Genomic DNA, 14,305 nt, shown 5'->3' with positions numbered 1-14,305 from the left:
ACGTGGCAAAATTTCACACCCTCGCAATGCCGTCGTCATGGATGAGGAGACAAACCAGTAATCAATTCTGGATTGAGAGTCATGGACTGAAGAGTAAAATGTGTACCTTCTACTATCAGGATGTAGCTCCCTCCAGGAATCTACTAACAGAAGTTGAGACAGGATATGTGTCAGATTTAGGGCTGCTTTACTGGGGGCTCTGACAACCTTTGAGGCTCTATCCAGCACCGGGTCAAGGACCAAATTAAAGTCCCCACCCCAGATGACCCTTGACATTTCGAGTGAAACAATTATCTGATACAGATCTATGTAGAAGGTGGGGTCGTCAATATTGGGCTCATAGGTGTTGACTAGAAGAAGGCACTGGGAAGCGATCTCTCCCCATACCAAGACATATCTCCCCAAAGAATCAACCTTGTGGCCCTCTGGCCTGAACCCCAACCCCGGATGAATGAGCGTAATGACCCCCTAGACTGAGACGAATAGTCTGTGTTAGAACCTTAGGGAACCCCATTTGGGCAATATATGCATGTTGCTCGTCCCCACCATGTGAGTTTCTTGTAACATAAGTACCTGAGGGCTATGTCTGGCGATGTAGTTTCTGACTTTCTTGACTTTCATCTGATTATTTAGCCCCCGAACATTCCATGTTAACAGTTTAACATTTAGTCCGTCACCTGTGCATTATGAGTGAATATTTGACAGTGTCTCGAATAGCAATTGTGTAGTATTCGTACAGCTTAATCAGTGCCAGTCCAAATGCAACCACATTTTTACTTTTCAAACCCCAGTTACCAACTTTGTGCCACAATGGGACCAGTTTGGAACTATAACGTCTAATCCCAACTCCCCTGCCCTCCCTCCCACCCTCATCGTCTCCCCCAACATGACGATGTATCAAACCAAACTTTGGAATATTCCAAAGGTAGCCGTGTTGCTTCACATGGCCGCCGACTGGGTCCCAGGCTCCACTTAAACGCCTGGGCCGATTAATATTACACATCTTCTCAATTACGGCCTTCAATACACTGTATAATTTTACCTACGTTTGCCTTGTGAGTTTTTTTTTACTCCGCCGGTCTGGGTCTGTTGTTTTGTGCCGGTCTGCCCCCCCGGGAGGCAGAGGTATAGAGGTTTCAATGTAGTGTGTAGCTTCAGCTGGGGATTAAAAAAAATGTGCTCTGCCTGCGTGTTGGATCTGCATTTTGGCTGGGAAAATAAGGGCGTATGGGATTTGACGCTCCCGTAGGAGCTTCTTAACCGGCTCATAGGATCTTCTGCTCGCCTGCACCCCCGCAGAGGAGTCAGGATAGATGTGTATGCGATTTTCTCCGAATCGGAGTGTTCCCGCCTCTCTTGCCTTTCGCAGGATTGCGTCCCTGTCCCTGTAATTGAGGAGTCTTGCGATTATAGTACGTGGCGGCGCGCCCGGCTTAGGAGTCGGGGCCAATGTACGAGGTGCTCTTTCGATCAGAAAATGCTCAGAGAATGTTTCTTGTCCAAACAAGGTTTTGAGTAGTTTCTCCAGTTGTCTTCCATCTGACCTTTCCCAAAGGATTCTGATACCCCTACCACACAGATGTTGTTCTTCCTTGTTTTGTAATTTGGCCATATTTTCTTTGATCTGGGTAATATCGCGGGTATGGTGTCTTCATTGGTGCTTATTCTTTTTTCAGTCTCTGTGACACGTGCACTCTCCCTTTCCACTCTAGCCTTAAGGGAACCTATGGTGGACAGGATGTCATCCAGCTTTGTATTGATAGAGAGAAATCCACTTTGCACTATTGCTGTTAGCTTGATCGCCAGGTTCCGGGTTGGAGGCCTCATCGGCGTCCGTGTGGATATCTGCCACAGTGGTTTGGTTTTGGCTACCCGTGTAGGCATCCATCGGGCCTTTCTTTTTGTTCCCCGGAGTTTTGGAGCCTTTGCCTGCTTAAGATGGCTCCCCCATTGTGCTGCCCGCTATGGTTTCTGTGGTAATGGAATATTCCGCTTCTCGCAACTCTATGTAGCGTTGGAGCGGGCTGCGGGAATGTAAGCGTTCTGTACTTCTGTCTTCCGGGGAACCACCCGGTTTGTCCGTGTGGTCTGTGTCCTCCCACGTATTGTGCTATCGGAATGGCAACTCGTGGCAGATTATATGGAAGTCACAGGCCACCCAAGTCTGTAATTAGCTTGTGCGTGCTCCGTCACCGCTGACCCTCGTATGGGGTGCAATGTAGGGTATTTGGTTCACTCCTGGGGGTCCCAGCGTGCCCCTAATTCGTGCGCCGGGCCTCCCCGAGCGGGAGCCCACTACGGCCCGGTAAGTTTTATTTCACAGGGAGAGCGAGTTATAAGGAACCAGGTAAGGATTTGTAGGAGCACCAGGGCTGCCCCCCAGGCGGTGGACGTGCCCCAACCCCCGGGGCCCCCACATGCTCTGTCGGGTCTGCCTCACATTGCTCTGTTTTTCAGTTCTCGGGGGAACCCCCGCCAGGTGAGAATCCCCCGCCGCTGCCAGCGAGCGTTGTGTCACCTTTCCTCTCCTGGCCACAGTTCCGGCCCCACTTGCTCAGCGGCGTTATCCAATGCTCAAACGGAGCCGCATAACACCGCGGTGCGGTCTGTACACCCGCCGAGTGTCTCCGTATGATGATGGCTCGGGGGGCCTTTCCGGAGCCTCGGAGTGCAGGATCACCTCGGTCTATGTACACCCTCAGTAGTATGCCGGATCACTCGGCTCGCCCTACAAGGTCCGCCAGGGAGCCGAGTAGCGCAGCCCAAGCACGGGCGCAGGTCGAGAACTCAGGCTCCTCCCACTTGGGGCCTCCTGGCAAGTCGAAGCCACGGCACACGAGTGGGCCGCCCCGGTGCTCGATTCCGGGTCCCCTCTGCTGCGTGGGCCGGGCAGATGTTTGGGACGGCGAAACTTTGGCTCCCTCGGTCGTCGGAGCCCAGGAGTTCTCAGGGTTGGTCACGGGTAGTCGGGCTATCGATGCCTGTGTTTGAGGCTTGCCAGGCAGTTCTGGGGTGGATTTTTATGTCCAGGATCTTTCAGTGGAGCGGGAGCTCAGCAATCAGGCAGACATTGGTGTTGTGCGCAACAGCGCCCCTCCAACAGCAACCTAATGTTAAGCCCAATACCACTAAAAATATAGACAGCAATTTCCGTCCCCAATCGTTTAGCAAATTCCAAAACCATTGGGGCCAGCTGTTCTCTCTTCCAACCTCATAATGTACTGCTTCTCCTAATACGTGTAATCCATCAATAGCATCAAAGATATCTGTAGAGCTATCAGGTGTGTAGATACAGAAAGAGGAGCCCACTATTTTACAGACCCCTCCTTTTGCGGCCGTGAGAATGTCCAACACCATCCTATTTTGAAGTACCACCAATTTTAACAGTGTTCTGTTCAGTTGTTAAATTCACACATATATTTGCAGTCTCATTCAACAAAGTTTCTATCACTCTACTGAGTCTACGAATGCTTCTGGAGTTACGGGCATCCCCTGACAATGGTATTATTCCTTTCCCGTAATCTTCTGCTACCTGGGCATCAGTATCAGTCTGGCCCACTTCTCTTTTCCTTCTCTGCAGTTTTGCACGCTGATATATATTATCAGTGGAGGCCACATAAACTTGAGGATATACATTAGCAAGGTAACATATGCCTGTCCAACCCGCCTGTCCAACCCTTCTTCAACCACATATATGCTTTCCCGTCCTCACAAACATAATATCAATTCCCATAAGGTAGAATGGAATTAGTATAATTGGTATAGTCAACAATTGTGTCAAAGGATTGCATATTATATTTATCTCTTCCTATAGCAATCGCAGGCTCTCCTAACCTATGAGTTACCTGGAATAAAGGATATGTAACTTTCATATAAGAGGTATAGGATCTCCATGGAAGGTTAGACACCATACTAAGACTTGGAACGATTGCTATTAAGGGTGTTATTACATATTTCAGAGTTTTTAATAGTAGTGTTAAGTATTATCCTTCCAGGAGGGGCATGCGCTCTATCCTAATCATTTATTAACCTGCTATGAGACAAAGAAAGTACAGCACATAATATTGATAAATTAACTGGGACTGCATAATAGGGTAATCCTACCCCCTCTCCAATCTGCGGGATATGTGAACAAAGCCAACAATTTGTTCTATTACTAGCTTTTTGAACTTTGTCCGAAACATGTACGTATGCATTTCTTTCAGTAACCATATCTCTGAAATACATCCAAGGGATGCTGGCTATGGGTTAAGACATGTGGGATAAAAGGGAGCTTGGTATTGGCTTCAGTGTCATTGGGAAGAAGTGTCTTTAATAAATGTACAGAATCATGTTCAAGGAACCAAAATAAGGCAGAAAGTCCTATCACTAAAATCGTGTAAAATGTCAATATTGCTATTCGGTCTTCTGTTGTCCATAGTTTTTGTGAGCGAGAAGGTAGAGTTACTTCATTGTTTTTCATTCGAATTTGATCACAAAGTGGATGCAACTCCATAATGCAGGTGTTCTTCAGTCCTTCAGATACCCCGTTACCTCCTGGTGTGCACAGGGATCAAAAATGGTTTTTAACTAACTGAAAGCAACCCAACTTTCAGTTCCCCTACAGACAAACTTTGCCTCTATCTTCTTCATTCTGAATAGTATACTCACTACCCAGGAATAGATAGAGGCAGCACTCATACATATATTACAAGAGTACCCACCCGGGGTTCCTCCTTCTAAACAAGATACATAGTGGCCATAGGTCACAGGAACTATTTAGGTAAAGAGAGAAAATAACCATAGGAATTTTAGCCAGTAATACACAGCTGATGATTAAAAAGTAAAAATTTCAAAAATTAATGAAGAACGGACACTAGCCTATAGCTATGAGTACGCAGCAGCGCTCATCAAAGCTATAGCCATAATCAACGAGACTACCTGAAAACACCACAACAACCTAACGACTACGACAAGGTGGTACAACTCAAGAAACGACTGATCAGAACAGAACTGCATGGAGCAATCATGCTAGAGTACCTCAAGAATAAAGCCCTCCCCCAAGGTTTAGTAGTGCATAACGAACTTCGCTTTTTCCTAGAAAATGAGAAATTCTGCCTACAGTGGAGTTATATCGCAAACAGGTGTGGAAGAGACTGGTTGATCCTAATCATTGATACAGCTAAGAAAACCAGTGAGAAAACAGAGATTGATCTAAAAAAAATTGAAGAAGGTATCAAGAAACTGGTGATGCTGGATGTATATAAGAAAAGAATCAAGGAAATTGAAACAGATGAAAGAATTTAAGACTAACAACACACAAGAAAGAATACGTGATTCAAGAAAGATCTGGCATACTATAGTCAAGAGTGTGTCTTTCCATACACCAAGAACGACTACAAACCCAATTTTCAACAACAAGGGGCACTAAATCGACCAAATCACTGAGTAAGATTCAGGGGAAGATCATACAGCACCAGCTCCGACTCAAGCGATCCAGACAACCCAGGTGAGGGAACATCAACCAGTAAAGCACCCATAAGGGGGAGAGGCCAAGGGATGAGGCGACAAGGGTAGAAATGGAAGAAAGCAATCCACCAGGTCTTTTTTACTGCAATGCCAACCCAGAGAGAAATGGGACCAGGACAAGTGACAAATCAGGAGCGGGAACCGCTCCTTATCAATATATCCAGTTACAAACCCACCGTAATGGAGGAAAGAGTTATCAATAAAGGCCTAGGCTTCGTACTCACAAAGGAACAGGACCCCTTCGAATTCAGAATAGAATTTAACAAATTGATGAGAACGATACACATCGAAGAGTTTTTTGCAGACACAAGAGGTAGTGCAGAAATGTATACCAGGACTAAGGAATCCATCGACTTTCTGTGCCCGCACTTTTAGCCATTCTCCTGAGTGTCTGGCATTTCAGAATAAAGTACTGGCTGAAATTGAAACAAAATAAATCAAGACCATTTCAGAACATATCGAGATGTGAAAAAGAAGCAGTTGAATCCCTTGCAAAAAACACGCTTATTATAAACAAAAAAGCAGATAAAGGCGGAAGTATACTGATGATGAACCGTACCAACTATATTAAGGAATGTATGAACAAACTAAATAACACCACCTATTATAAAAACCTACAAGAGGATCCAGCAAAGAAACTTCAGAAAATGATCACAGAAAAAATATCTAAGGCACAAGAGAGGGACTGGATCTCAAAACAAAAGGCAGATTTCCTGACCAATAAAAGACCAAAAACACCAAATTCTACTGCCTGCCCAAAATCCACAAAACCTTGGACAGACCTCCAGGTAGGCCGATCGTATCAGGTATCAACTCGGTCCTGGAATCCCTATAAAAATACCTGGACCACTATCTAAAAGGATACGTTACTCAAATGCAGTCATATTTGAAGGACACCACGTCCGCCATTAAACATTTTGAAAATGTTGACTTCAACAGTGAGACTCACCTGTTGGTAGAGATGGACATTGTATCAATGTATACTAATATCCCCCAACAAGCTACGATTGCTGTGGTGGAGGAAATCCTACTCACAAGAGCAGACAGTGATCCAGTACCATTGTCGTTTATCTTATGGTGTATCGAGACTGCACTCACTAAAAACTTTTTTGAATTTGATGGCATTTTCTACCAACAAATAGAAGGGACTGCAATGGGGGCAATTATGGCCCCTAGCTTAGCCAGCCTGTTTGTTGAATTCTTTGAAAAGAAATAGATATACCCAAATGCTAATCCCTTCAAGAACAAGATCCTGAAATGGACCAGATATATAGATGACATCTTGATTATCTGGGAAGGAACACAAGCAGATGCCCGTCATTTTCACGAGTGGGTCAACACCCTAAACCCACACTTACAATTCACAATAACAGTGAGTAATATCACCACCAATTACCTGGAACTAACGATATTTCATCACAACAGGCAACTACTGGTGAAGCCATTTCACAAACCCACTGATAAGAACTCCCTACTGGACTATTCTAGCCATCATGGGAAACATCTCAGGGACAATCTCCCGTTTGGACAATTCCTTAGACTAAAAAGAAATAGTTCTAACACCAGTACATATGACGAGGAATGCAAAACCCCAAACCAGAAACTACGGAAATGGGGGTACCCTAAGAAAATGGTACGAAGAGCAGCCAAGAAAGCTGGAAATAATAACAGGGAGGCCTCACTGGACACCAAACGACAAAAAGCTCCAGACGAAAGATTGGTTTGTGTAAGTACCTTTACAGAACTAAGCCTGAAAATCAAAAGTGTGATCCAAAAGCATTGGAAAGTATTTAACACCTCGAAAACCAAACTGGAATGCCCAATTTTCGCGTATAAGAAAAGCACTTCGATTGGCAATAAGATTAGTACCAGCAAACTGCAGACTAAACCACAAAGTGAGAACTCTACCCTTTGAGATACCGGGAGACCACAGGGACACCACCCATGTAGCACATGCGGAGAGTGTGAGATGACCAAGAAAAATCTGGAAGTAAACATTGGGACAAACAGGAAATGGACACAACGTGTTTTTTCAAACTGTAACACCACCCACATCATCTACTTGATAAAATGCCCATGTGGCTTGCCTTATGTGGGGAAAACCAACCGGAAAATTAAAACACGAATAATTGAACACCGTAGCTTCTTGAAAAACAAAACAGAAAAAGTGCTAATGGTAAGACATTTTTAAGAGAAAAACCATGCTTTTGATGATTTTACTTGGACAGTGCTAAAAGTCTTCAAAGGCGACAACACAGCCCAAGTCGAGAACCTACTCTTCAAGAAAGAGCAAGAGATGATCTACCGGATACAGAGTGATGTAGGAGGGCTCAATGAGGCCATTGAATGCCATAAGATTAGACAGTGAAACCTTAACCATACAACAAATGGGAAAACCATGCAGTAACGACTTTGACATCATAAACCCAATACCAAGCCATCTACGGGCTAGCCACGCACTAAAATACTCTACTCTGCACCACATTTCCCCTCTATCCGAGCAAGACATAGCCGGTTTTCCAACTATTGGTCCATTTGATAATTAACAGAGACACAAACCAACAACAAATATCTCATGAAGGAATGTACCCCACACTGTGTGTAGCAAGTTATTTAAGAATGTACCACACTACTAGGGAGAGTGCCAGTACTGAAATTCAAGTATAGATGACCAGACTCCAACACCAGGCATCAATTGAGTCAGGCTAATATGAGCGAATATATTTAAGATTTGGCACGAAATGTAGGAGTTGCCGACCATAAGAAGCTTTGTCTGTAATTATTAATTTTAATCTGTGATTAATAGGCGAACTATATCTGGCTGTCCCGTACTTGGGCTCATGAGTAACCTTATTCTGAGAATGACTACGCTCTGGCTCTGTAGTGACCAGGTACAGATCGAGCAAAAAAGTAGTAAACAAAAAAGAAAAGCCCTGCAAAGTTTGTACAAGTGGCCAGTAACGAAATAGTGTTTTTAGCCTTCCTTATTGACTACCCACTGGTAATGCAAGCTTGCAGCAAACATAAATTGGACCTTTCCAACATGGCGCGCCGCAGTACGCCACAGTAACAACAGAGACGAGGTCTATAACAGTATTATGTACACGTCGCCATGACAACGGTATCCAACGAGAGGACTCCACACGGACGGCAGCTCTGACCGACGACGGGAGACACGGAGTAGATGAGTAAAACTATCAAGGCAAGCACAGCGATAGTCATACTCCCTTTTCAATAACCTGAAGATGATTTCATGTAAACATACCACGTCTCCATTTTTCTTTATAATTGTACGGCTGTCAAGGACGTGCTTAACTCCAGACCCGTAAAGGGTCTTTGCAAGAACGTGATCGCATTTGACACACAGAGCCAGCAAGCCGGCCCGAATCTGAGAGGTAGGATGGACTACGATTCTATTATGATAGTGATTTTTAGTATGCACAGATGATAGCTGATGCTGGGCATTGTGTTACTCCCTCTCTAGGGAAAATGCCATTGCGGTTGCTACCGCGCCGCAACAGCTGGAGACATAGCACATTGGGGGACTAATACTGTGCGTGCACAGGTACCGCTGTTTCTTGTTTTACATCTCTTTGTACAAGTATTTTTTTAAAAAATATTTTAATTTTATTTTGAAATCAAACAAACACACTACAACTGTTTCAAAACATAGAAAGCATCATAGTCCAGCACATTTTCATTAGAACTCCCCCACCCTTTAAACTAGAGCCGGTACTCACGTGTCATTTACAGGAGCATCATTGGGTAGCACAGTACTTAGGCAGTCATCATCCGGGACCTCTGTTCCGTTGTTACCCTGGTGAGGGTTTGCTATAGAGGCCACCAATTGCCGCCAGGCCAGCAAGGGCCCTACTTCCTCCTCGCCCCCCCTGGTGACCGCTTCGAACCAGACTACAGTTTCAACTTCCGCCCACCTCAAGAGGTCCGTCCACCATAGCTCCACCCTAGGTCTGTGGGCCGCCTTCCAGCCCATGGCAATCCTGCGCTTGGCCAAAACACAAGCCAGGTCCTTCATCTTGCTTATGTGTTTTGAATGCCGGGGTCTAGGGAAAAGCCCAAGCATGCATGACCAGGCCGATTCCACATCCAGCACCACCCCACCCCCCAGCCAGTTTTGTCTTGACCTCGTCCCAAAATCTGTGCACTTCAGGGCAAGCCCAAAACATGTGTAGCAGTCCCGCATTCACCTCCCCACACCTGGGGCATTGCTGCGTAGCTGGTCCCCCAAACTTTGCAATCTTCCCGGGGGTTAAATAAGCCCTGTGGGTAACGTACAATTGAAGCTTTTGGAATCTCGTGTTTCGGGACACCTTTTTGTGGTACCTCTGGGCCTGTTCCCATTGCCCGTCCGTCATGGGTCCTCCCACCTCCTCCTCCCAATCTTGTCTCAATTGAAGCAACTCCTTCCCTGCCCTTACTCGCAGGAGCTCGTATAGCCTCGATATTTCGTGCCCGCCCTCTGATACATCATACATGGTTTCCAGGGAGGCGTCAGGGTCTTCCACTAACACTGTCTCAGGCCATCTTTCGCTAGTCTTTTTCACAAGCCTAGTGTAGGTTATATATTGGCCACCGTGTACCCCGTCTCTTCCTGCAACCTCTGAAAGTCCACTGCCTCCCCTTCCTGCCATATGTCCCCGAGGGTGGCCAGGCCTACCTGTTCCCAGTATCTACGGACCGATTCAAGTAGTTGAGAGTCGCTCCCGCACAGCGCCGCCAAAGGGGCCTGCTGAGAGTACAGCTCCGAGTCCCCCCCAATCTTCCATGTTCTGTGCCAGATCTCCCAGCCCAGCCTCAGTAGCCGCCCCTTGCCCACCAGTTTGTCTCTGCCCAACCACACCATTCCATCAGAAAGTATGGGGCTGTGTCTCCATGCAGAAGCCTAGCTTCCGCCGAGTCTTCAGCTGAAAGCCACCTGGCCACGTACTGCAGCTGCCCCGCCAGGTATTAGAGTTCAAAATTAGGCAGGCCTATCCCCCCCCCCGTCACATGGGTTCTGGAGCTTCCAAAGAGCAACCCTATTCCTAGAGCTGGCCCACACGAAACCCCTACACACGCTATGAAGTTTCATGAATAGGCTCCTAGGTATCAAAAACGGGACGTTCACAAAAAAGTGCAAGAGTCTAGGCAGGACCACCATCTTGAGCAAGGCCGCCCTCCCCATCATGGTCAGGGGCAATCTAGACCAGAATACCATGCTGTTCTTGATCCCCTCTATCGCCTTTTCCGTATTATGCTTGTGTTCTGCCTCGACCTTGTGGTAAATATTTATTCCCAAATACCTAAATGTCACGGGCTGCCATGGTATTGGCAGGACTGGAAGCCTCTGTACTGGGACATTCCTATATCTGCCCAAAGGGAACAGACTAGACTTTCCAGGGTTCACCGATATGCCCGAGAGGATGGCGTACCGTTCTATTACCTCCAGCACGTACTTCAGGTTTTCTTCTGGATAACGCAAATAAAGGAGCATATCATCCGCATATAATGATATCAGGTGCTCTCCACTGACAGTGCTTATGCCCACCTCCCCATATTGTTGTCGCAGGCATATTGCCAGCGGCTCTAATGCCAGTATATATAGCATGGGTGACCAGGGGCATCCCTGTCTGGTCCCCCTGCAAAGCCGCCAAGAATCTGAGACTGTGGACCCTGTTTTGACTCTCGCCATCGGGGTGCTATAAAACAACGGACCCATCTGAGGTATCCAGGTCCCATTCCGTACCCCTTCAGGACCGCTTTCAGCCAGGGCCATCGTACCGAGTCGAAGGCCTTGACCGCGTCTAACGACACTATAGCCAACTCGCCCATGTCCCCCTCAGTTTGGTCTATGACATGGTGTAGCCTCTGTGGTTATCAGTGATGTTCCTGCCTGGAACATATCCCGTCTGATCTGGGTGTATCAGTTTCTTAATCACCTTCTTCAGTCTATTAGCCAGCACAGCCGTGAGTATTTTGCTGTCCTGGTTAAGCATGGACAACGGTCTGTAAGACCCGCACTCCGCGGCCGGCTTGCCTGGTTTCAAGAGTTGGATGATTACAGCCTCGCGGAGGGACAATGGGTTGTTCCCCCTGCTCATAGGCCTCGTTGAAAGTGGCAAGCAGTGGCCGAAGCAACTCTTGCTTGTATGTTTTGTAGAACTCGCTGGGCAGCCCATCCGAACCAGGCGCCTTGCAAGTGGGCAAGTTCTGAATCACTACCTCCAGCTCATCCGAGGTGACGGGTGCGTCTAACTCGGCGCGTTCTAGATCGTCCAAGGTGTGCAGCTCTATGTCCTCCAATGTGTCCAGTATGTCTTGACACATATCCTCCCCGGTGTCCTTATACAAGTGCCTGTAAAACTTAAGGAATCCCTCATTTACCTCTTTCTGGGTGTTGCGTATGCAACCTCTCTCATCCTTAATCTCACTGATCACCGAGTGGGGGGTCTCACTCTTATACAGCCAGGCCAGCAGTCTGCCCGGCTTGTCCCCCCCTACGTGTATCCTCTCTGTATATTTCCTGTAATTGAGTCTGCATAGTCTATCCCAGAGTGCGCTGCAGGACAACTGTAGCTCCTTTACTTTGGTTCTGTTATCATGAGCGGTGCTCTCGCACCCTTTCAACCTCCTGGAGTTCCCTTTCGACGCCCCCCTGTAGCCCCTTAGCTTGGGAAATGGCTACCCCGCGCACCACCACCTTAAACGCTTCCCACAGTGTGCCCACAGAGCCTACGCTTCCCGTATTTATATCAAAGTATTCTTCGATGGCGTCCCTCAGGCCCTCCTGAAACCCCTCGTCCTGCAGAGCCTCAGTCCTGAGTCTCCATGTAGGGATCCGCGGTCTTGGGGGCTGGTGTCTCCAGTCTACCACCAAGGGCGAGTGGTCAGATAGTACTCGGGCCTTGTATTCCGCTCCTTCTATGTCTCTCACTATCTCGGCTGTTACAAACATGTAATCTAACCTTGTGTGCAAATCATGTGGCGCTGCGTAGTATGAATACTGCCTATCCGTGGGATGCAGCCTTCTCCACGCATCCTCTAGGCCTAGGTCTTCCAGTAAGGTACCCAGCGCTTTAGCCGGTGCCGTTTTCCCTGCCCTGTCCTTGGACCTGTCCATTCTGGGATCCATGGTACAGTTAAAGTCCCGCCCCCACACTACCGTACCCCCTGCCAGGGGGCCAATTTTACCGTAGAGGGTCCTAAAGTAAGCCGCTGTGTCGTTATTGGGGGCGTACAAATTTATGATGTGCACTTCTCTGTTTTCTAGGAGATCCGTTACCACCACCATTCTACCCTCCGGGTCCACCGTAGAATCAAGCATCCGAAACGGCACATGAGGCGCCACCCAAGTAATGACCCCTCTAGCATACGCCGAGTACGCCGCCCCCACAACATTGCCCTTCCATTTCCTCCTGACCACCTCCAGCCTTTCCCTAGTGAGGTGGGTCTCTTGCAGCAGGGCTAAGTCTACGCGCATCCTCTTTAAGTACAACATCACTTTGTTACGTTTCAGGTAGCTGTTAAGGCCCCGTACATTCCAGATCACAATTCTGAGATTACCCGATGCCATCCGGTCGGACTATCTCCATCCCATCCCTTCCCATAATGCTCCCCATGTTAGTTTGTTCCCTGGCTCTCTCCCTTTTATTCACAAACAATACCCCCCTCCTCCCTTCCCCAACTTCGCACCACTGCACACAACTCCCCCCCTCCCCCCTCCCCGCCAACCCCCAACAATAGCCCAGCTCCATCCCTGGATCTCAGGCCTACCCACGTCTGGACCCGTCTCGTGTCCGAGGACGAGGACCCCGCGGGGTGTCACCAATCTAACAGTGACCTAACTAAGTGTACTACTATTGGGTGCAGAGGGTGCTCCCCAGGAGCTCCCAGTCGTCTATTTAGGAGAAGTGCATTCAACGGGACCCGCCGGCAGATACCATGACTTCCTCCCCACAAGCACAATATCGTACTATATTCCAGTCCCAATGTCGTTACTATGGCCTCACGGGTGCCTCTGCAACGTGCTACTTATCTCCAGCCGCTTCTGTCTGGGCATCCGATTCCTGAGGTCGACCTTGCATATCCAACCACTCCATCGCTTTGGTCGCCGTCTCAAAGAAGAGGGTTCTGTTCTTATAAAACACCTTTAACCTGGCGGGGTAGAGCAACATGTAGCGGTGGCCTGCTTCTCTAAGCCTCCTTTTCACCGTTCCAAAGTTCATTCGGCTCCGCTGTACGAGCAGCGTATAATCCGGATACGCCGTTATTTTCGCTGACCCCCTTTCTATCGTACCTCCTTTCCGGAAAAGTTCGAGAATCTTTTTGCGGTCACGATAGTTCAAGATCTTCGCGATCAGTGGCGCGGGGCGGCTCCTGGGGCCGGTCTCCTGGTCAGGGCCCTATGTGCCCTTTCGACCACGAACCCCTGGGTCAGCTCCCCACCTGTGATCTCCTGCAAGAGCATGGTTTCAACGTAATCCGTGGGGTTCGGTCCTTCCATTCCCTCCGGGACACCCACTATGCGAATGTTGTTGCGCCTGGCGCGCTCCGCTCCCTGCTCTGCTCTGTCCTCCAAATTGCCCACTCGTTGCACGAGGGCATGAAGCTCCTTAGTGTGTGCATTGCACGCCTCCGCGGTCGGGGCCAACTCCTTCTCCAGTTCCCCAGTGCGCTCTGCGATCGTTCGCACGTCCTGGCGCAACAGGTTCACCTCTTCTCGGACCGCTCCGATCTTAAGGTCTAGGCCCTCCTGCAGCTCTTTCATGGCCAGGCCCAACTTCGTCTCCCAAGCCAC

The 14,305-nt window shown here is 48.1% G+C and overlaps 1 protein-coding gene across 1 annotated transcript in view; it reads left to right on the top strand.

The window, feature by feature from the left end:
* The window catches only part of LOC138528424 (mitochondrial ornithine transporter 1-like), a 1,212,095-nt gene that overhangs the window by 351,697 nt on the left and 846,093 nt on the right, over positions 1-14,305 (top strand). The window lies entirely within an intron of this gene.

Source organism: Ambystoma mexicanum, chromosome 7q (assembly GCF_040938575.1).
Source record: "Ambystoma mexicanum isolate Mex_15411 chromosome 7q, UKY_AmexF1_1, whole genome shotgun sequence".
In the NCBI taxonomy this organism is placed as follows: domain Eukaryota; kingdom Metazoa; phylum Chordata; class Amphibia; order Caudata; family Ambystomatidae; genus Ambystoma; species Ambystoma mexicanum.
Note: the sequence above shows the minus strand (reverse complement) of the source record. Positions and strands in the feature narration are given on the sequence as shown.